Consider the following 21,994-nt stretch of genomic DNA (forward strand, 5'->3'; position numbering starts at 1 on the left):
AGACTATATTCTGTGTCAAGAATCCCCAGGGAGACCTGGAAAAACTAGCCTGATACAAAGTCTCAGAGAATGAGCACTGCTGTCTCAAATACCTCATGGGGCAGGGCTTTTGCAAAGACCAAAATGGGGAAAATACTCCTAGAGTTGGACAACATGGCAGTCTCCTTTCTACCATATTCAGCAAATACATGGAGAGATGGCACTTATATTCATGTCCCTTGATCCATGATAAACCACACTCCCTGCTTGAAAGTGAGTTTCAAGATTTTCAGGTTCCTAGTCCTATAGCATTAGAATGTATCTGAATGAAATTTTCACGTGAAAATAAAATACCAGCTCCTTGAATCATTTTTAAAGGGTGAATTGGGGAGCAATGATTTACAATATCAGCCCATGAAGTATTTTTACTCACATTATATAAGCAATTCTCTCAGCCCTAATAACTTTGTGGCTATCTGATAAATTCTGGGGGATACTTAGCAAGTAGCCCTCTAAGAATTTATGCGGGGACCAAGACAGAGCCCTAATAAGAATGCATTCAAGTTAATTAGCTATTATTAGAAAGGAAAATATTTTCAGAAATGCTTCAGAGGAAAATAAACAATTCAACCTATAAACATGCTGTTGGAATAGAAGTTTAATTTCCTGTATTAAAGAGAAGCAGCTTTTTTGGCAAAGAAGGTAAAATTGGGCTTTTTTGAATTAAACATATTCCTTGTCTCTAAAAATATTAATGGTATTTCCTACAAGCCATTATGATTAAAAACTCATAGTGGTTAGATGATCACCACGAAGCCTGGGTAGATTCATACTGCTTTTAAGGCTGAGACAGGAAAGCGATCAGAACACTTTCACCATTTTGATGTATTTTCCGTTTTATCCATTTGGTGTTCATCATAGGATTTCTGATCATAAGCATGCCAGTTTCTTCACCTACCATTATTTTGAGAAAAGAAAGCAGCTCTGAATGTTCCAGGCTTTTGGGAAGGATTAATAAGTTAGATAGCATAGGAAATGCACTTACAGACACTTATTAAATACTCTTCTTCAAATAGAAGGTGATTTAAAACTACATTCTCAACTGTGTTCAACGGTTCTCACTTGGAGTGCTGAGAAAAGGGCCATTTTAAACCATTTTCTCTTGAAATTATTTATTTTGGACCAGTTTCCTCTTCTATTCTCTTTCTCTGCCTATCATCTAACTCTATTCCTGTAACTATTAGATTTTTCCTGTTGTTTTTTTGTCTCTGCCTATCACTTAGCTCTATTCCTATAACTGTTAAATTGGGTTTTCACCCTTGAACAAAATCCCAAGTACAACCATTTTATTCTGTACTTTTTTTCACATTTGTTATAAGAAAAAGATTTACTTACACTCATGCATCTTACTGGGCAATTTTACTAATAGTGATAACTGAATCATTAAAATATTTGTATTAATAGCATTATTAGAAGTTGTTTTCATTTGAAACTGGAAGCATGTTATTAAAATACACCTGCTCTTTCAAAACCACCATTGTCTATTTAAAGGTTAAAACCATATTTTCTATCTCAATGAATCTGTTAAAGTGCATTCTTTCTGAAAATTGGCAACACTCACATTTCAGTTCAAAATTTGACTTCAGAAAGGCCCCGTAGGGTATTTCCAGGTTTGCTACCATATGTGAGTCATGTTCAAGGCATGGGCCTTGAAAGGGAGAGAGGACCCTTTCTGTGCCAGTGGTCCTAAAGGGCGGGGTTGGCGGGGGAATGATTTTTCTTCCCAGGGAATATTTGGTCATGTCTGGAAACATTTTTGGTCGTTACAACTTGGGGAGAGTTGTACTGGCATCTAGTGGATAGAGGCCAGGGGTGCTGAGCACATACCCCAACAGCAAGAATTATCCTGCTCAAAATGTCAGCAGTGTTGAGATTGAGAAACTCTGCTCTAAGGAACCTTAGGTTGGAGGGATCCATAAAATGCTCTGGCAATGCAGAGGCAAAATGCTGCAGGTTGAGGGAATATATACTGAAAACAAACAAAGTATGATTAGATGTTATAATTCTACCAATTGAGTCCCACCCAATTGTTGAAAAAAACCTTGCAGAAGTTGGCACCCAGGGCTTCCCTGATGGTGCAGTGGTTAAGAATCTGCCTGCCAATGCAGGGGACACGGGTTCGAGCCCTGGTCCAGGAAGATCCCACATGCCTCAGAGCAACTAAGCCTGTGAGCCACAACTACTGAGCCCGCGTCCCACAACTACTGAAACCCGTGTGCCTAGAGCCCATGCTCCACAATAAGAGAAGCCACCGCAATGAGAAGCCCGTGCACCGCAACAAAGAGTAGACCCCCGCTTGCCACAACTAGAGAAAGACTGTGTGCAGCAATGAAGACCCAACGAAGCCAAAAATAAAAATAAATTTTAAAAAAAATTGGCACTCATAAAGTTGCCACCACAGGCCACATGTACATGTTGATGTACCAGCACACCATGTCTAAGCAAAGCCCAGATATCCACAGAGGATTACAGAATGTACCAGAGCTTTACAACAGTTATCTCTTTGGGAACCTACCCTGCTCTCTGAGATTAGTCTGGAAGGAACTCACTGGCCTTCTGAGAAGAATCTCAGGACCCCCACCATTAGTAACATGACGTTCGGAAAAAAACATCAATAATGGAAGCTTCATAGTTATATGGAAAATACAGGAGAAGCTTTCCTTTCACAAATATAGACATCTAGCCTGTACTTCACTTCTTGTACCTAAAGCCATAAAAGAATAGCTCATATTTATTCAGATGCTGACTGGTGAACTATTGGGTATTATTCCATGAAGCACTACAGGTATTTTGTTGGCCCAGGCCCAGGTATTTAACAGACTGTAGCATTCAGTGCAGCAGTGTGACAAGCAAGCCTGGGCATGTTTTTGTTTGTATTCATGTTATTTAAATAAGATTCAACTTCTGTCACTTTCATTAATTAATGTGAAATTCATTAGTCCTATTGTTATTATTAGAAATGTTCCGTTTCCAAGGCATTCAAACAATGTGTTGTCTCATTGCAGCTACTCATTTCCAAGTCATCATAGCAGATGACACGGGGATAAAGGAGCTGTAGTACCAGGCCTCTGATGGGCCTGATCTCTTTTCAAAATATTTCTTACAAATTCTTATCTCCTGGGATTCCTTATGTCCTTCTTCAGCAACCACTGGGGATTCACAGAGGAGTGTTCTTAGCCCAGGGGAAAGCACAAAAGTTGTTTATCTACAGAAATAGCATTATACAGAATAGCATTATACATTATACAGAAATAGCGATAGCATTATTGACAGTGATATTTAATTAAGGATAAGGGAAAGAGGGCGTTCAAACTAAGGTATGTTTCAGGAACCTTAATCTTAACCACATAGTCTGATGATTTTACAGTTAAAATAAGATACAAAATGCAATTCTTCCTTTTGACTCAAAGCAAAATGTGAAATAGGACACATTACATACCAGTACTTCTAGATAATAAAAAACTTGTTTCTTAGTTTGGGTCTTAAAAAATTCTCCAGTCTAAGATTCTCAGTCTCATTGTACCTATGAGATACCTAAGCATCTTAGCATCTCGTACCTATGATTAGCAATACTGCACTGTGCACTTAAAAATGTAAGAAGGTCAAACTCAGGCTAAATGTTCTTACCACAATTAAAAACAATGCTCCCTCCCTTAGCTAAGGCCTCCTTCAGGCTGGGATATTGAGGATGCAGTCAGGGGCATGTTCAGTTTCTTCTCTCTCACCTAACCCTAACCCTAGTTCTAAACCTAACTCCATCTCCTTCAATCAGTCTTGTTTCTATCTCTCCAGGGGGCTGGATTGCAAGAAACACATGAACTGAGGGGACAACTGTGCCCAGTTGGAAAACAGGCAGTGGGTCCTCCAGACATCCACAAAAATTGCCCAGAAGACAGACTCATCTTTGGACACCTGCCATATCTAGCTGGCGCCCAACAGCAGATCACGGTGGTACCAGGCAGATAAGACTCTGCCATTCCCCATTACTTCCCTCATTTTCCCCTCCAAAGCCAGAGGGGTCAAAAACCACAGGAAGTTTTGAAGAAATGACCCTGACCTTTTCCTGGATTCTAGGATTTCATGCCTGGGTCAGACAGACCCAAGGTGGGGGAAGGAAGAAGACTTACCTGGATAGGCATGTGAAGTCTTGATTAATATTCTGGACTGGAGTTGTGTGATTATTAGATCAGACTTAGGTTTTAATCCCCAAACAAGGGACTGTTTGTTTATCATCTGAGGGGTAAGACCTGCCTAAGGGTTCATCCAGGGGCAGAAAAAGGACTAATTCATGGAGAGTGCTTGAAGGAACTGAAGATGCATTTTGAAGGGAAAATTACATTGTTTCCTCTTTGTATTCTATAGAGTCCAGATTTTTCAGTGAACCAGTTACGCCTTTATTTCATTTTTGGTGGGGTGTCTGCCAACTCACAATGAAAGCACATTCCCTTCCTCATTTGCACTCAACCATCAATACCGCCCTGAACACCTTTTCACAGGAAAACTCCTTTAGAAACCCAAAATTATATGTCTTTATTCTGTCTTTATAATATGGGCATGTTTAAATCTGAGAACTCCAATGGACTAAGATGGATGGACAACATGTGAGGGCACAACTGTAAAGTTAAAGGTGGTCTGTACATTTGTTCTGGCTTAATCATACTTATTATAGAAATTAGGCTAACATATACTAAGAAATCACCTACTCAAACTTGATCACGTTACAATGAGGAAACTGGAGCTTAGCTAAACAAAGATACTTACCAGAGCATATACAATAGGTACTTACCACTAGGACCCAAGCCTCATACTTCTTTTTCTAAAAACCTTGCTTCTGGCTTTCTTTAGTCCTTTACTTGTATTCATTAATTTTTATTTTGCTTCTTACCAAGAGTGGTCTAGTCTAGACCATACTGAAAGAAAACTACACACAACAGAACTACAGAGTGTTTAAATTCACATGCTCTGATGCAGAAAAAAATAGATAGATAGATAGCTATAATAGATAGATATAGATATAGGCATAGATATAGATATAATATTTGTGTGCTTCATTTCCCATCAGTTGAAACTGATATTTTCAACACATCATCATCATGTAGATGTAGGTGTATTGAGCACTTGTGCTCAATACACCATCATTAGAGTAGCAAAGAATGCATTAGGCTGCCCTTTTAGACACAGTACATCATGGGCACATATGGTCATTTCTGCACTAGGTACACTATAAATCTTGCCAAATTAGGCTTACTTAGTGCCAAGTTGATAGGTATTGCCAATTTCTCTCTCATCCTGGAAAATTGTGTGGTTTTTTTTCTGATGAAAGAAAGCACTCATAAGCAGAAATGTAAACACCTGCATCCCATTCTTGGTCTGCCTCTTGCCTTGAGAACCACTTTGGTTGGCCTGCAATACCTGTGGGTACTTCAAGGACCATGGGCTCTATGGACATTATAATATCCATTCTACCTACCGTTTTTGGGAAAATTAAAAATACAACCTGCTTAGAGGAGAAATCATTTCTTTCAAATAATTGAACATCTGGGGATTTTAGTGGGGCATTTGGTGCCTTTAACATCTTCAAACAGAATGCCTTCTCCCAGTTCATTATTGAAATAATATGCACAGTAATTTATAAAGTGATAACAGAGCAGCTATTATGCTTGGAGACAGAATTCTTGACTGGAAAAATAAGTAGACCTGAGTTAAATGCAGTGTCAGTCTTTCTACTCTTTAATACTGTAAGCCACTGATCTCTTGGACATCTTTAAATTTTCATGTATTTGGACTGGGGCCATTTGGTTCAGGTAGCCTTGTTAAAAAGGGATTTGCAGGTCTTTGCAGTGTTACGGCCCTGCCAAGTTAGAATAACTCAAGACAAGGTCAATGTCTAGGACTCTCTTGTATTAAATCAGCAAGTAAGCTTATATGCATTGCAGATTCCTTGCCCATGAGATCTCTTGTCTAAAGCAATCTGCTGAAAGGTGATGGGGTTGAAGCATGGGCTAGACAACATGCATATGGCAGAGAGTTTGTAATATTCTAAGTGGCATCAACAGTGTCCCCGTGGGTCGAGATAGGAACAGTACTGGTAAATCAATAGTTTAATCCATCTGAGACAAGACTATTTATCAAAATTCTTTCTTATTAAACAGAATTCTGCTAAACAAAATCCTTTGCTGACTTAGTTGGCAGGAGCCATCTTGCATCATATGGCATATCCTACCCACACTAAAACAGTCATCAACAGCTACAGTCTTCTTGTATTTCTGCTCCGACAGAAGGTTTGCTAAACAGACAAAGTGTTCTCCTTATGCTTAGGCACATGGCTATTAAGTAAATTTTGACAAATTGAATTATAATTATGGAAGATTTGGAGAGTAGTGACATTATTCAAATATTAAGTCATAACTGAAATCATTAAATCACATGCAACATTCAAAAAAATTTGCTGAAATCTACAATGGCTCATCTGTAACTTTAAAAGAAAAATCTCTTTATATAACGGTTGGTCAGATATACGGAGAGATAAATTTTTTAAAATAGTCTTTATATTGAAACCAATCTACCTGATTTTATTCAAAAATGAAAAACAAAGAGAAGTAACAATCTATAGGTTCTCTTTTGGTTCTAAAATATTCTACAAGCCTTCCATAAAAAGTGAAAATTAAAATCATTAATTTAATATACTAGAAACCTTCCCTGAGCTTTCAAGTTCTCTAAAGAATGAAAGAGAACTTCAGAGAGATAACAAAGAAAATCCTCCTTATAAGCATTACAAGTCAAGAGCAAGTGTCAACAGCAGACATCTCAGTAGAATGATTTCCTCACATCTCATGGCATCTTCCATTTCCTACACCCATGGCTGGGAGCTACAATCACTGCCAAGAGATGGGATTTTTGAACCTTCTCCAAGATGTCATTCTACAGAGAGCAGAACAACCATGGCCACCCCTATAATTCTACTTATGGGCAAATTATTCTCTATGCTCCCCACCTTAACCTTACAACTTCTACCCAATGAATATTTCTCAACAGTACAAAGGACATGAGATTTCTAGGATACTGGGCAACCAAATATGTACGTGTTTGTTCAAGGGACACTTTAACACACCTGTGCTCTTGCTACCTGGATGAGGATGTGGGTTTGCTGATGATGCATTTGGTTCAAGGATCAGAAGAGCATCATGTTTATAAATATTCCCTTAAATGGAAGACAGACGATTAATGTAAGTTCTTCAACAATAGACAGATGAAGATATAAACCTAAATATAAAAGGGCAATGGCCTAGCAAGAATTTATCTCCCTTCTCAATTTTGATGGGATTTTGCCTGCTTAGAATGTGTCAGCAACTAAGTAATATGAAGACAAAGGAAAACCCTTTGTCAAAGACAATGTGCATCTGGACCTACACTGTGTAGCCTCCTCACTTATGGGAAGTTCTGTATCCTTGACTAAATATTCCAAGTAACCTTAGCATTTTATGCCAAGTGTGTATGTTTGTGGTAATGGCTGTCTCTTTAATCCACAAACCATCTGCCTTGCAGCAGTAGGTTAAACTTAAGAGCGCTTGAAGGGAAAATAGGTAAAAAAAAAAAACAACCCCCAAAAACGGCCTCAAGTATTCTTGGAAGAAGGGTGTAAAAGATAGAAGAGATTCCATCTTGGTGATTGTTGTGAGGTTGGCTGAATGGTGTCACTCTCAGTATATGTTTTAGCAATAGCTGAAAATAATTATGGCCTCCAAGAAGTATTACCTAGGTCTATTGGCATGGGTCCTTTCAAAAAGCAGTACAGGGGTCTTGGCTTGATTTAGGGTATCCTGTACACAACACTAGAGTGAAACTGAATTTCTCAGGCAAGTGTCCTTGGTGTTTTACCTTCAACTATGTGTATCCTGGGACGGACCTAGACTTAGTTCAGGAGCCATGCAGATGAGAGATCCATTGAAAAGAAATAATGTGAGAATTTCAGACTTTTGTCCTCTGAAAAGGATGTTAGAGCTCTAGGATTAGAGGAAAAGTGCTGCTATTCATTCAAATCTCTGCTATTAGCATTAGATGTTCCAGGAGTTAATGCCTGTCCGTGTCCTGTTCCTCCTAGTTTCTTTCAGATCATTCTGCTTCCCAAGCTCAAATTGGAGCATTTCAGCAGTCACTGAGCATCAATGGCTGAGCAAATCCTAGCACACTGTCAACCGCATCTCGTTTCTAATAAAATTAAATGACCAATTTCCTCTATTTTCTAGTCCTGGATACTAAAGCAAGCAAAGGAACTAGTTGTAATCCTCTAGTTTAGTAATCAAACTCATAATTACACATCCCTACATTCACATAGTACTTCGCCATTTACAAAGTATGTTCATGAACATTTTCTCATTGGTTCTTCACAAAAATTCTATGAGGTGGATATTGTTATCCCCACATTATGAATAAGAACTGAAGCATGGACTCAGATCCAGGAAATTTGACAATAACCTCAGATCTCTTTCAACTCTTTTACAACTGCCTCTTTCACTTCAGAAATCTTTCGTTTATTTACAAGTCATTTAGTACACTGTGGTTTATGGCCAGTAAAGACATGATTCTAAATTAAATTTTCTCTGGTGAAACTATGATTGCCCGAGGCTTCCTAGCCTCCCTCCACCCTTAGTCAGTATGTGCTCAGGTAATACAAGCAAATTCATTTTACCAGTATCCTAAGTAAAACATAATCACAAAGGTAAAAAAAATTATCCATACAATGTGTGGATCCAAACTTTACATTGGTAGCAGCTGTGGAAAAGGCAAGATTCCTTCCATGAGAATATACGCTCCCAAAACATCTCCTCATAGAATCTGTGCACTAAACAATTTATTCACTGATCATTCACTGAGCAGCCTTTTTTTTTTTTTTTTTTTGAGTACTATTCTAAGTGCCAGAGTATAACAGTGAACGTGAAACAGTTCCTGCAGTCAAAGACCTACAGTCCAACAATCAGGCAACTGCAGTAGAGTGAAGGAAGTGCTTATACACTAGGAACAACCCCAGGAGCTACAAGTACAGAAAGAATGGTCCTTTGCAAGTCTTTGAGGGTCCAGGAAGCAATGCCCCAAAAACCATGCCCGAGAAAAAAAGGACAAGCAGTAATTAATGTGGCATGGAGATGGGGGAATGAGAAGCTAACATTTTTTCACCTTGGACATACTCTGTGGCCTGGGTATTTCTTTCTTAGCTGCACTATAGCTTTTACTAGCCTGGTTTTTCTATTTTCATTTTATAAACTAGGAAAGGCATGTTCAGAAATTTTGAGAGACTTAACCAAGGTCACATAGCTAGTAAGTTAGAGATCCAAGAACTATTACGAAGTCCGTATGACCACTATGGATTTAGAGAAGAAAGAGCACCGGACTGGATGAAGTCAGGCAACTGGAATTCTATTCTGTCACCAAATCCCTGTGCAACCTTCAACAGGTCACTGAACAGCTATGCTCTGCTTCCCTTATCTGTAAAATGAGAGGATTTAAACTAGATGACCTCTAAAGTTTCTGAGTTTTTAGTCCAATATATTGAACTCTCATCTCCTGCTCAGAACAATTCAAGGAAATCCTGAAAAATAAAGAGGAACTACAAACACGTATCTATAACAATAATAATAATAATTCCTCTCATAAACATATATAGAAGGGGAAATATACCACAATACTCTAAAGCATAATATAACTTTTGACATGATGAATGTGCTATTTTGGACTAACCACTCTTTTGGGTTAACAAAGAACATTGCAAAATGACTACAATTTGATAGTATTTCACCTCTGTGGTTGTTGGGATGGTGAATGGGGAATCAGACCTATTAAGGGATTTTTGTGGCTATAGCTCATAAATTATTTTTTTATTTTGCTATGTTTTTATTTTCTAGTTATTGTGTAGGTTGTGGGAAAGCCAACGCTCTAAGTATAATGAATAGGACACTCAAGCTTACTTGAAAAAAACTCATGTACCCAGGGAAAGAAATTATTTAAATACATAAAAATGAAAGAAGAGAGAAAATGAACTGTTCAAGAATATTTATGAACTGCTGAATTTTTCGGGTTCTACTAGAGATACTTTTCAAGGCTAAAATCTTGTTATGAAATATTTTTTAGTGATAAAAAATATTTGTAACAGAGTTTTAAATTTATCCTTTCCATAGCACTGTCTGCTTTAAAGTTCATTTTAGTTTTATCTTAAGACATGAATTTTATCCTGATGTAATAGATTTCAGAACATCTGAAATTTATCCTGATGTAATAGATTTCAGAACATCTTTCACATATATTACTATTTTTAACCTCATAATATCATGTGAGTTAGTGAATTCATCTTTTAGGACTGCTATAAGAAATTATCACAAACTGGGTGGCTTAAAACAATAGAAATGTATGCTCTCATTGTTCTGGAGGCTAGAAATCCAAAATCAAGTTGCCAGCTAGGCCAAGCTCCTTCTGAGACTCTGGATAAAATCCTTCCTTGTGTCTTCCTAGCTTCTGGTGCCTTTGTAGTTTATATGGCCTTCTCTCCGTGTGTCTCTATGTCCAAATTTCCCTCTTCTTATAAGAAAAGCAGTCAAATTCAATTAGGGCCCACCCTAATGACCTCATCTTAACTTGATTACATCGTCGAAGACCCTGTTTGCAAATAAGGTCATATTCACAGTTCCAGAGATTAAGGCTTCAATATATATTTTTGCAGGTTACAATTCAACCTATAATAGGTAGCCTTGGTGTGGTTATTATTTTCATACATAAAGAAACTAAGACATGGAGCACCTAAGTGTCTTCTCTAAGGTCATACAGAATGTTACTAGCAGGACAGATACCGGACATCCTGTCTTCTAACACTTAAATCCAGCTTATTCTATCAAAGTATTAAGGTTTTCAGAACAATTATTTGCTTAGAATCAAAACTTACATCACTCATTTATCTAGGCACCTGTCTTGCCTCAAGTCCAAATCACTTGAGTCTCTTGAAGGATGCTGGGCAACATGCTAGGTTATTACTTATAAAAATCAAATCCAATTGCCTTTGAGTATAACTGTACCTCACTTATTTTCCCTATAAGTTTGATAGGGAAAATATATTTAGGCTCTGAAATACATCTTACAGTGTCTACTTTCAGCTAACCTAGGTGAAATAATAGGCCATTCTTTAACTCCCTCCATTCATAACCCCAGACATTCTTTGGCTGCTGTGAATGGTGCTGAAATAAACGTGAAATATTCTGCGGTAAATGGGACATGCTGGAACCTTTCTCTTAAGTACATATGCCAAGAAATACTTCATCTGGGGTCATGGGATGAAAGGAACAAAATTAAAACATGGATTCTTCAAGCACCAGCATAGGTATCCCAAGGAAACTGAGCCATTGCAACTCTTTGTCCTATTTCTCAACTGCATCCTCCAGCTAAACAACGGTCTTCACAGACAGCCTTCTTCACTTTGGGATTTCACTTATTTACTGATGTATTTGTCCAGCTATGAAAAGTGGCTGTGGGCCAGGGTACAAGGGATAAATTAAACCATCCCTTGGCCTCTCCTCTCTAATTCAAGTGATTGTTTTTTAATAAAAATCTATTTGTGGGGAATTCCCCAGGAACTCCTTTGCATGGCCAGCTGCCTGATGGTTGAATGAATGGCTTTTGATTGAATATAGCTTCACTTGATGTTCTAACCTAGAGATACAAGCAACAGAAAGAAGTTCAGGTGACTAATATGACACAACTGGTAAAGATTAATAAAGCCAATGAAAAAATCAAACTCTACATGTCTTTAGATTTTGTATGTTATTTGCAAAGCTGAATCCATTGGCTTTCCATGACATCCTGTAAACTGTACTTAATTGTGGTCAATAGCTTTTATTTCATTCATTTATTAATTCTTTTACCAACATTTATTGAGCATCTACTACATATCAAGCACTCTTCTGGCACTGGGGATGCAGTTGTGAGTCAGAGACAAAGCCCTTCCTTTTATCATGGTAGACACTTTCTTTTCCAAAGATATATTATAATGGCCCAAATGCAAGGAGTGTAAGATAGAAAGGTAATTCCACTGGGGACCGGACAGCCTGGCTCTGTCACTGTCTATGGGCCTTCTGCTCTCTGGAGCTCAGGTAACTTGTTTACAAAAAGGAAGAAAGGGATAAATAAACTTTGGGACCTCCTTCCATTCTTCCCCTCCTATTAGCTACCCCTTCCACCACCTCGACATGCCAGACCCAACAAACGGTTGTGAATACCTGGAGCTTACATTCAGGCTTCCTCCAGAATTCAGAAATGACAGGGAGGGATGCAGCCTTCAGAGATTAAAGTACAAAGTCAGCACATACTGAAGCAGAGCACAGGGACATAAATCTCCTTCAGGAGAGAGGGCACGCACAGACCAGTATGTCTTGACCACTGTAACAATATTAGCTGAGACACTAGCATTGCTTAGCAATAACAGCAGTCCATAAATATTTATTGCACAATCCTAAAACTCTGTATTGTGTCATTGAATGGAGGTAGCTTTTTAAAGGAAAGATTTCTTTAAACAAGAAATATCTCTTTCATCTGAAATTTGGTTACTTTTTTCTTTGTAATACAGATCACGCTATTCTGTAATTCACAGAATTTCTGTAAGGGTAGGGACTGTGTCAATCTTGTTCATCACTGGAACCCCAAACTTAGGACAGCATCTGGCACTCAGCAAATATTGCCAGAATGAATTAATTAATAACTATAATAACGAATGAAAAAACTCATGTACAAACAACATCCCTATAGCACCCCCAGTTATCATTGCAATGTTTTCTTCCAAAACGCCAAAACAAAACATTTTTAAACAATCTTAAATATATGTTTAAACAGAGTTTTTAATCACATGCCTTGCTCTTCCCTTCCCTTTCACTCTTACCTGCCCAGTAAAGTATTCTGCTTCCCCATGCCTTCTGAGAACAACCTGTGGGGCCTTTCTGCAGCACCTGAAGTCAGCTGAGGGAACCAGGGTAAACCCAGATGTAGCCTGTACCCATCATCAGTGTCACATGCTTAGAGGGTTCCCAGTCCTCAATTCCCTGTTCACCAATATAAGAACTTTATATTAAAAACACCAGTTTGGGGTTTCCCTGGTGGTGCAGTGGTTAAGAATCTGCCTGCCAATGCAGGGGACACGGGTTTGAGCCCTGGTCGGGGAAGATCCCACATGCCGCGGAGCAACTAAGCCCGTGCGCCACAACTACTGAGCCTGTGCTCTAGAGACTGTGAGACACAACTACTGAGCCTGCGTGCCACAACTACTGAAGTCTGCGCGCCTAGAACCTGTGCTCCGCAACAAGAGAAGCCACCGCAATGAGAAGCCCGCGCACTGCAACGAAGAGTAGGCCCTGCTCGCTGCAACTAGAGAAAGCCCAACTAGAGAAAACAACAAAGACCCAACGCAGCCAATAATAAATTAAAAAAAAAAAAAGCACCAGTTTTAAATCGTTCCTGCATCCATGGAATAACAAGGTATAAAAATAAACAGAATAGGGACTTCCCTGGGGGCCCAGTGGTAAAGAATCTGCCTTACAATGCAGGGGACGCGGGTTCAATCTCTGGTCAGGGAACTAAAATCCCACATGCTGCGGGGCAACTAAGCCCGCGCACCACAACTACTGAGCTCACACGCCCTGGAGCCTGCACACCACAACTAGAGAGAAGCCCATGCACCGCAATGAAGAGCCCGCGCGCTGCAACGAAAGATCCCACATGCCTCAACGAAGATCCTGAGTGCCGCAACTAAGACCCGAGGCAGCCAAAAATAAAATAAAATTAATTAATTAATTAATTAATTAATTAATTAATTAATTAATTAAAATAAAATAAACAGAATAATACTAGGTCCATAAAGAATTTGGGAAAACATTGTTTAAACGGTGAAGAATTAATTTCTAGTCACAATTCCAACAGCATGCCTATAAGGCTTTCAAAGGCATGGCGTGCGCGCACACACACACACACACACACAAAATGTACTTTCTTGTTTCCATAAGGGTCCTAATGTGAACTCATCTACAATGTTCCTCGTCTAATATGAAGACCCTATTATGCATCACAAGATGTGGGATTTGGAGAAAATTTTATTTAAAATCCTATGCCTGGTCATCATAGGAATCTTCAAGGCATCCGGTCACAGTTAGGCAGCACTTATTATTCAAGAGCCTGCTCTATAACTATCAATATGAGTAAACTAAGTTTTAAGACAAAAATCTGGTTAAAAAGTGAGAACTCATTGGCCTTATTGCCTCCACAGACTCTATTCATCAGTAATGGCAACTTCTTCATTTCCATTTCTATATCTTTAGGAGCATCTACCTTGATGCAAGCCTAATTCAATTGACAAATGGAAATTTCCCAGCTTGCTTGTCTGTATTTAAATCTAGTTGACCACCAGGACAAATAAAAATAAAGATGTTACCATATCTAATTTTTTTCCAGCAGCAAAGTAACATCAAGAGAGTAAAGACTGACCTTGATTTATAGATATAGAAAAGAACAAAAAGTATGAACTAACAAAATAATTGCAAAAGCCAAGCACCCAATGGATGTGGTTATTTATCCTCAATGTTCCACTGCACTTCATTCTACTAGTACAGTTCTTTAGAGTACTACTTTCTGTTGTGGCTCTTGGGTTGTGAGTTAACTCATTAAGAAGCCAAGTTCCCACTCAAAATAATGTTTTTTAGAGTACGTGGCACAGAGCTTTGCAACAAGAAAGAGATATTCAATGTATGTTTTTGGTTAGAAGATTCTGAGGCTATTTGCTTGCTGAAGAGGGAATAGGCACAGTGAGAACTAGCATTATCTTCTATTAGTTAAGTGTTTCAGGTAAAAAAAGAATTAGTCATTCTTAGAGAGACAGAGTTACATGGTAGAAATCACTTAGACTTTGGGATCATATAGACCAAGGTTAAAATCCCAGTCTCTCAGTTATTTTCTCTGAGCCATGAATTCAATTCCCAATTTCTTACTTATTAAATGGAAAAGATACATCTACTTTCCTGAGTTGTAATGAGCAATTATAAGTAAATAATATAAATATAATATAAAGCACCTACCACATAAATGGTATAGGCGGTGCTAAATAAAGAGTATCTATAGTTTTCATATTTTGGTCTCAAATGGCATAACTAGTGATGACAGTTGATGTATAAGGAGGCTCATTTCAGCTCAGTAAAGAAGAAATTTTCTATAAGTTAGAACTGCCCAAAGATCAAATCAACTGGTTGGCTTATTATGAGGTGGTGACTTCCCCTTCATCAAGAGCCTTCAAGCAAAACCTAAATGACCTTTTACCAGGCATGATGAATAGGGAATTAAGTATAAAATTCTAGACCCCTTTAAATGCTAAGTTCCTATGATGCCTTGAAATTCCTGATAGATTCTGAAATGATGAGCATAATTTTTCTGATTATTCTTGAAAGAAAAGATAACGAGTTTACACAGAAGGGAGAAAATTTGTCATGAGACATTGAGTTTGGCTTAAATGGTAACTTTGCATGTCTAGAAAATTAGTATTCAGAGTCATGATTTTTTGCCAGCAATAGGCTTTAGAAAAATAGAAAGGTCTAAATGTTCCCAAGCCTCTGGCTTCCAGTTGTCTATTTAAATAGCTCTCACTGTTCCACTTCATCATTTTCTCTCTAGTTGAGAAGCAGACATGACAAAAGTAGTTAAGTGAGTGCTGTTGATTAGCATTAGGAAAACATCCATTTACTTCTAATTCATCAGGATACGTCCTGGGAATTATCTTCTCCAACCCTCTCTCAGTTTCTCAGTTAGCTGAAGTTCTCTCTCCCTTCTCCCTACTTCATCCGAAAAGAGAAAAAAAAATCTCTCCTTGTCTCATGAACAGTGTTCCTCTCTTCTCTGAGACTCAGCATACTTAGTCCTATACAGAATTGCCTACTCTAAGAAGGTCTCTCAAGGCAATTTCCCAACAAGACTATTCTGCCACCAAATGGAATCCTCACACCACCCACCAAAAGAGCCATTTTCTTCATTTCATCCCAATGCACTGTCACACAGTAGCTGAATGATCCTAGAGAAGGGCACAACTTGGGGAGAGGTGGACACAGACTCTTAAGTTTTCCATGAAGTGGCCTCAGGATGCTTTGTGAAATCCCTGAAAATATGTGCAAAATTTTACAGGAGTGTGCACTTTGCTGTATGAGAGTCCATGAATTCATCAGATTCTTAAACACTGCATATGATATCAAAAAAGATAAAGAATCAATGTCTCATAGGAGAAAATATCTGCAAACAACGTATTTTGATAAGGGTCTCATGCGCACTAGAGTTCTTTATAGAACTCTTTGAGATCCAACAATAAAGAGATAAATGACCCAATTAAAATAGGCAAAAGATTTGAATAGACATTTCTCCAAAGAATATATACAAATAACCAATACAGGTTACACACAGGTACAAGTGATTAACATCACTAGTCATTAAGGAATGACAAATCAAAACCACAATGAGTTAGGACTTCCCATCCACTAAGATGGCTATAACCAAAAGGACAGACGATAACAAGTACTGGTGTGGATATGGAAAAACTGGAAGCTGGTTCTTTCTAACCAGTAGGATATTGACCACAAGTTGGCAACACAAATGGAATATAACAAATTACTGATTTTAGAGAATGGGCATCTAAGAGCATGCTCATGAGCCTCTCCAGCTACTGGAACCTAGATAAGTAAACATCAGTGAGAAAGGCTTCAATTTGCACCACTGAAACATGGTGGAAGCTTGAGATTGTGCTTCTAAATTTCTCATATTTTCCAATCTCACAATGAAGTAATGATACCTTCCTTCATGGTGTTGTTATGAAGATTAATGAAATTGCATCTGTCACACAATTTGAGTCTTTGCCTGAAATGTTTTCTGTGACTTTAACATGACATCCACATGCTTTCTTGTTTACCAAATAAAATGTTAGCTCAAAAAGGTGTTTGGATGTGTTGCTAAAGATATTGTTTTATTCCAATAAAACTGAGGCCTCATGGACATAAAACTGATTTGAAAGCCAAGTGACCTAGTGTTTCAATTACCTATTGCTGCATGACAAGCTAACCCAAAGCTTAGTGATTTAAAATAACTTCCATTTTGTTCATGACTTTGTGGGTCAGGGATTTGGAAAAGGCTTGGCTGAGAGTTTTGTCTCTAATCGGTGTGTCATCAGCTGGGGTGACTGAGGTTAGAGGATTCACTTCAAGGTGACTTATTACTAATGTGACTGACATCTTAGTGCTCTTTGTGCTATGTGTGTGTGTGTCTGTCTGTCTGTCTTTCTGTGCCGCATCTTATCATCCGAGCAGTCTCCATGTGGCTTGGGTTTCTAACAGCACTGTGGTCTCAAAGAAGTCACACTTCTTGCATGACGCTGGCTTCTAAGAAGGAGGAAGCAGAAGCTGCCAGGTCAATTAAGAGCTATGCCCTGAACTGCACAGTGTCACTTGTGCTGTATTCTATTGGTCAAAGCAGTCATAGAGCCTTCCCAGATTCAAGGGAGGGGAAAATACACTCTACTTGCTGGTGGAGGACTGGCAAGGTCACATTGCTGAAGAGCATGTGGGATAGGAGATATGTTTGCAGTCATCTCTGGGAAATACAACCTGCCACAGCCAGGCTCTCATCTCGGTACAATTTCCATCAACATTTCATAATGCTCCCAATAAACCTATACCTATACCTACACATGTACATATACCTGTACCTCTACTACCTACGATAGGTCTCATTGCTTGAAAAATGCAGGAATTGGACCAGAGTTCTACTTAGGATCCTTTGATTGCAAGGAACAGAGATTTACCCAAGATATCTTAAGAAAAATAGAATTCTCATAGGAAAACACAACCGACTGCCACTGAAACAAGCAAATTCTCAGGCATCAGCTATGCTCCTTGGCCTCTCTTAGAATGTTGGAATGTGTGGTTTTCCTTTCTTGGGCAAGTGGCATCCTTACAAATGTGATTTAATCATTGTCCTAACCCTTCCTCACAAGTCCACACTTTGTAGGGTCTATCAGTTTTAAACCCCAGTTAAACAATGACATTGTCTCCTAGTTCCAGATTAAAATTCCACAGAAAATCAGTTCCCCTCCCCCAACCCTTTAGTCTTTCACATCATTCTACAGTAGGCAACTACATGTCTCTTGCTACTCCAAGAATTGCTTTTTTTTTTTTTAATCAATTACACACTTTTATCTAATCAGCAGTGGCAGTTAGGGAATGGGGAGGTTGGTGTTAAAGATAAAGATGATATTACTTTGGTACAAAAAAATTGCCATCTCATCATAGTGATCCATGAGTAATACAACTAAATAATCTCCAAAGTCATTCCAGCTCCAAGCGTGTATGGATTTTGTAAAGGTAATTTCCATTAGCTTGTGCAGTAACACAATAGCCTACTCATTTCACAATGCCTCACAGAGTGTTCTTAAAAAAAAAGGAGGTACGGAGCAGCTTCCATTCCTTAGAGAGAAGAAAGAGTGCTCCAGGGACCCAGCCTAACTTCCTATAGCCATTCTATTATCCCAGCTGTATCTATGGTTTCTATTAGCCCTTCTGTGCTATTGATCAGCCTGGTCACAATGAAAGAGCTTTATTGAATTCCAAGTAATGGAAACTCATTACATGGCCTAGATAATTAATTACCAATTCTTTCCTTTTAGTGAAATTGAAACTGACTGTGCAGAGCAAGCTGAGTGAGCCCAGTAATGCAGCCTGTTAGAAGCTTTATTTAATGCATATGAGGAACACTCTACACTGGCCTTGGAGATACGTTTGATGTACTACAGACCCTTAAAACAACCAAAGCACTTTCCTTTAAAATAAACCATCTTGGAGAGACCTTCAAGATGGTGGAGGAGTAAGAAGTGGAGATCACCTTCCTCCCCACAAATACATCAGAAATACATCTACATGCGGAACAACTCCTACAGAACACCTACTGAACGCTGGCAGAAGACCTCAGACCTCCCAAAAGGCAAGAAACTCCCCACGTACCTGGGTAGGGCAAAAGAAAAAAGAAAAAACAGAGACAAAGAATAGGGATGGGACCTGCACCAGTGGGAGGGAGCTGTGAAGGAGGAAAGGTTTCCACACACTAGGAAGCCCCTTCGTGGGCGGAGACTGCAGGTGGCGGAGGGGGGAAGCTTCGGAGCCACGGAGGAGATCACAGCCACAGGGGTGCGGAGGGCAAAGCGGAGAGATTCCCGCACAGAGGATCGGCGCCGACCAGCACTCACCAGCCCGAGAGGCTTGTCTGCTCACCCGCCGGGACGGGTGGGGGCTGGGAGCTGAGGTTCGGGCTTCGGTCGGATCCCAGGGAGAGGACTGGGGTTGGCGGCGTGAACACAGCCTGAAGGGGGCTAGTGCGCCACAGCTAGCCGGAGGGAGTCTGGGAAAAGGTCTGTAGCTGCCGAAGAGGCAAGAGACTTTTTCTTGCCTCTTTGTTTCCTGGTGCGTGAGGAGAGGGGATTCAGGGCGCCGCTTAAACGAGCTCCAGAGATGGGCGCGAGCCGCGGCTATCAGCACGGACCCCAGAGACGGGCATGAGACGCTAAGGCTGCTGCTGCCGCCACCAAGAAGCCTGTGTGCAAGCCCAGGGCACTCTCCACACCGCCCCTCCCGGGAGCCAGTGCAGCCCACCATTGCCAGGGTCCCATGACCCAGGGACAACTTACCTGGGAGAACACGCGGCGCCTCAGGCTGCTGCAACGTCACGATGCCTCTGCTGCGCACGCAGCCTCGTCCCACCTCCGTACGCCTCCCTCCCCGGCCTGAGTGAGCCAGAGCCCCCGAAGCAGCTGCTCCTTTAACCCCGTCACGTCTGGGCAGGAACAGACGCCCTCAGGTGACTTACATGCAGAGGCGGGGCCAAATCCAAAGGTGAACCCCGGGAGCTGTGCAAACAAAGAAGAGAAAGGGAAATCTCTCCCAGCAGCCTCAGGAGCAGCGGATTAAATCTCCACAATCAACTTGATGTGCCAGCATCTGTGGAATACCTGAATAGACAACGAATCATCCCAAATTGAGATGCTGGATTTTGGGAGCAACTATAGACTTGGGGTTTGCTTTCTGCATCTAATTTGTTTCTGGTCTTATGTTTATCTTAGTTTAGTATTTAGAGTTTATTATCACTGGTAGATTAGTTTATTGATTTGGTTGCTCTCTTCTTTTTTTTATATATAGATATATATATTTTTTTCCTTTTTCTCTTTTTGTGAGTGTGTATGTATATGCATCTTTGTGTGATTTTGGCTGTATACCTTTGCTTTTACCATTTGTGCTAGGGTTCTGTATGTCCGTTTTTTTCCTTTCTTTAGTATAATTTTTAGCGCTTGTTAACATTGGCGGATTTGTTTTCTGGTTGGTTGCTCTCTTCTTTCTTTCTCACATTGTTTTATCTTTTTTATTACTTTTTAATGTTTTAATTTTTAATAATTAAAATAATTTTTATTTTAATAACTTTATCTTATTTTATATTATTTTCTTTCTTTCTTTCTTTTTTTCTCCCGAGCCATGTGGCTGACAGAAACATCGTGCTCCAGCCAGCTGTCTGGCCTGTGCCTCTGAGGTGGGAGAGTCGAGTTCAGGATATTGGTCCACCAGAGACCTCCCGGCTCCATGTAAGATCAAACAGTGAAAGCTCTCCCAGAGATCTCCATCTCAACGCTAAGACCCAGCTCCACTCCACGACCAGCAAACTACAGTGCTGGACACCCTATACCAAACAACTAGCAAGACAGGAACACAACCACACCCATTAGCAGAGAGGCTGCCTAAAATCATACTAAGGTCACAGACACGGCAAAACACACCACTGGACGCAGTCCTGCCCACCAGAAAGATAAGATCCAGCCTCATCCACCAGAACACAGGCACCAGTTCCCTCCACCAGGAAGCCTACACAACCCACTTTACCAACCTTTGGTGTCTGCCTGGGAGCAGACACCAAAAACAACAGGAACTATGAACCTGTAGCCTGTGAAACGGACATCCCAAACACAGTAAGTTAAGCAAAATGAGAAGACAGAGAAACACACAGAAGATGAAGTAATACCTGACACTGCAGAAATACAAAGGATCATGGGAGATTACTACAAGCAACTATATGCCAATAAAATGGACAACCTGGAAGAAATGGACAAATTCCTAGAAAAGCACAAACCTACCGAGACTGAACCAGGAAGAAATAGAAAATATAAACAGACTAATCACAAGCACTGAAATTGAGACTGTAATTAAAAATCTTCCAGTAAACAAAAGCCCAGGACCAGATGGCTTCACAGGCGAATTATATCAAACATTTAGAGAAGAGCTAACACCCATCCTTCTCAAACTCTTCCAAAATATAGCAGAGGGAGGAAAACTCCCAAACTCATTCTACGAGGCCACCATCACTCTGATACCAAAACCAGACAAAGATGTCACAAAGGAAGAAAACTACAGGCCAATACAACTGGTGAACATAGATGCAAAAATCCTCAACAAAATACTAGCAAACAGAATCCAACAGCACATTAAAAGGATCATACACCATGATCAAGTGGGGTTTATCCCAGGAATGCAAGGATTCTTCAATATATGCAAATCAATCAATGTGATAAAACATATTAACAAATTGAAGGATGAGAACAACATAATCATCTCAATAGATGCAGAAAAAGCTTTTGACAACATTCAACACCTATTTATGACAAAAACCTTCCAGAAAGTTGGCATAGAGGGAACTTACCTCAACATAATAAAGACCATATATGACAAACCCACAGCCAACTTCATTCTCAATGGTGAAAAAATGAAACCATTTCCTCTAAGATCAGGAACAAGACAAGGTTGTCCACTCTCACCATTATTCAACATAGTTTTGGAAGTTTTAGTCACAGCAATCAGAGAAGAAAAAGAAATAA

The 21,994-nt window shown here is 39.6% G+C and overlaps 1 protein-coding gene across 3 annotated transcripts in view; it reads right to left on the reverse strand.

Moving 5' to 3' along the window:
• The window catches only part of RNF144B (ring finger protein 144B), an 867,397-nt gene that overhangs the window by 334,360 nt on the left and 511,043 nt on the right, over positions 1-21,994 (reverse strand). Inside the window, exon 1 of one of the 3 annotated variants that reach the window (XM_082346414.1) lies at positions 19,945-19,985. The exons of the other annotated variants lie outside the window; for them this stretch is intronic. The gene's annotated coding sequence lies outside the window, so the exon portion shown is untranslated. Of the gene's footprint in view, positions 1-19,944; positions 19,986-21,994 lie in introns of those variants that run through there. 3 annotated transcript variants of the gene reach the window in all.

This window comes from Balaenoptera borealis (genome assembly GCF_965194805.1).
Source record: "Balaenoptera borealis genome assembly, chromosome: 12".
Taxonomy (NCBI): Eukaryota; Metazoa; Chordata; class Mammalia; order Artiodactyla; family Balaenopteridae; genus Balaenoptera; species Balaenoptera borealis.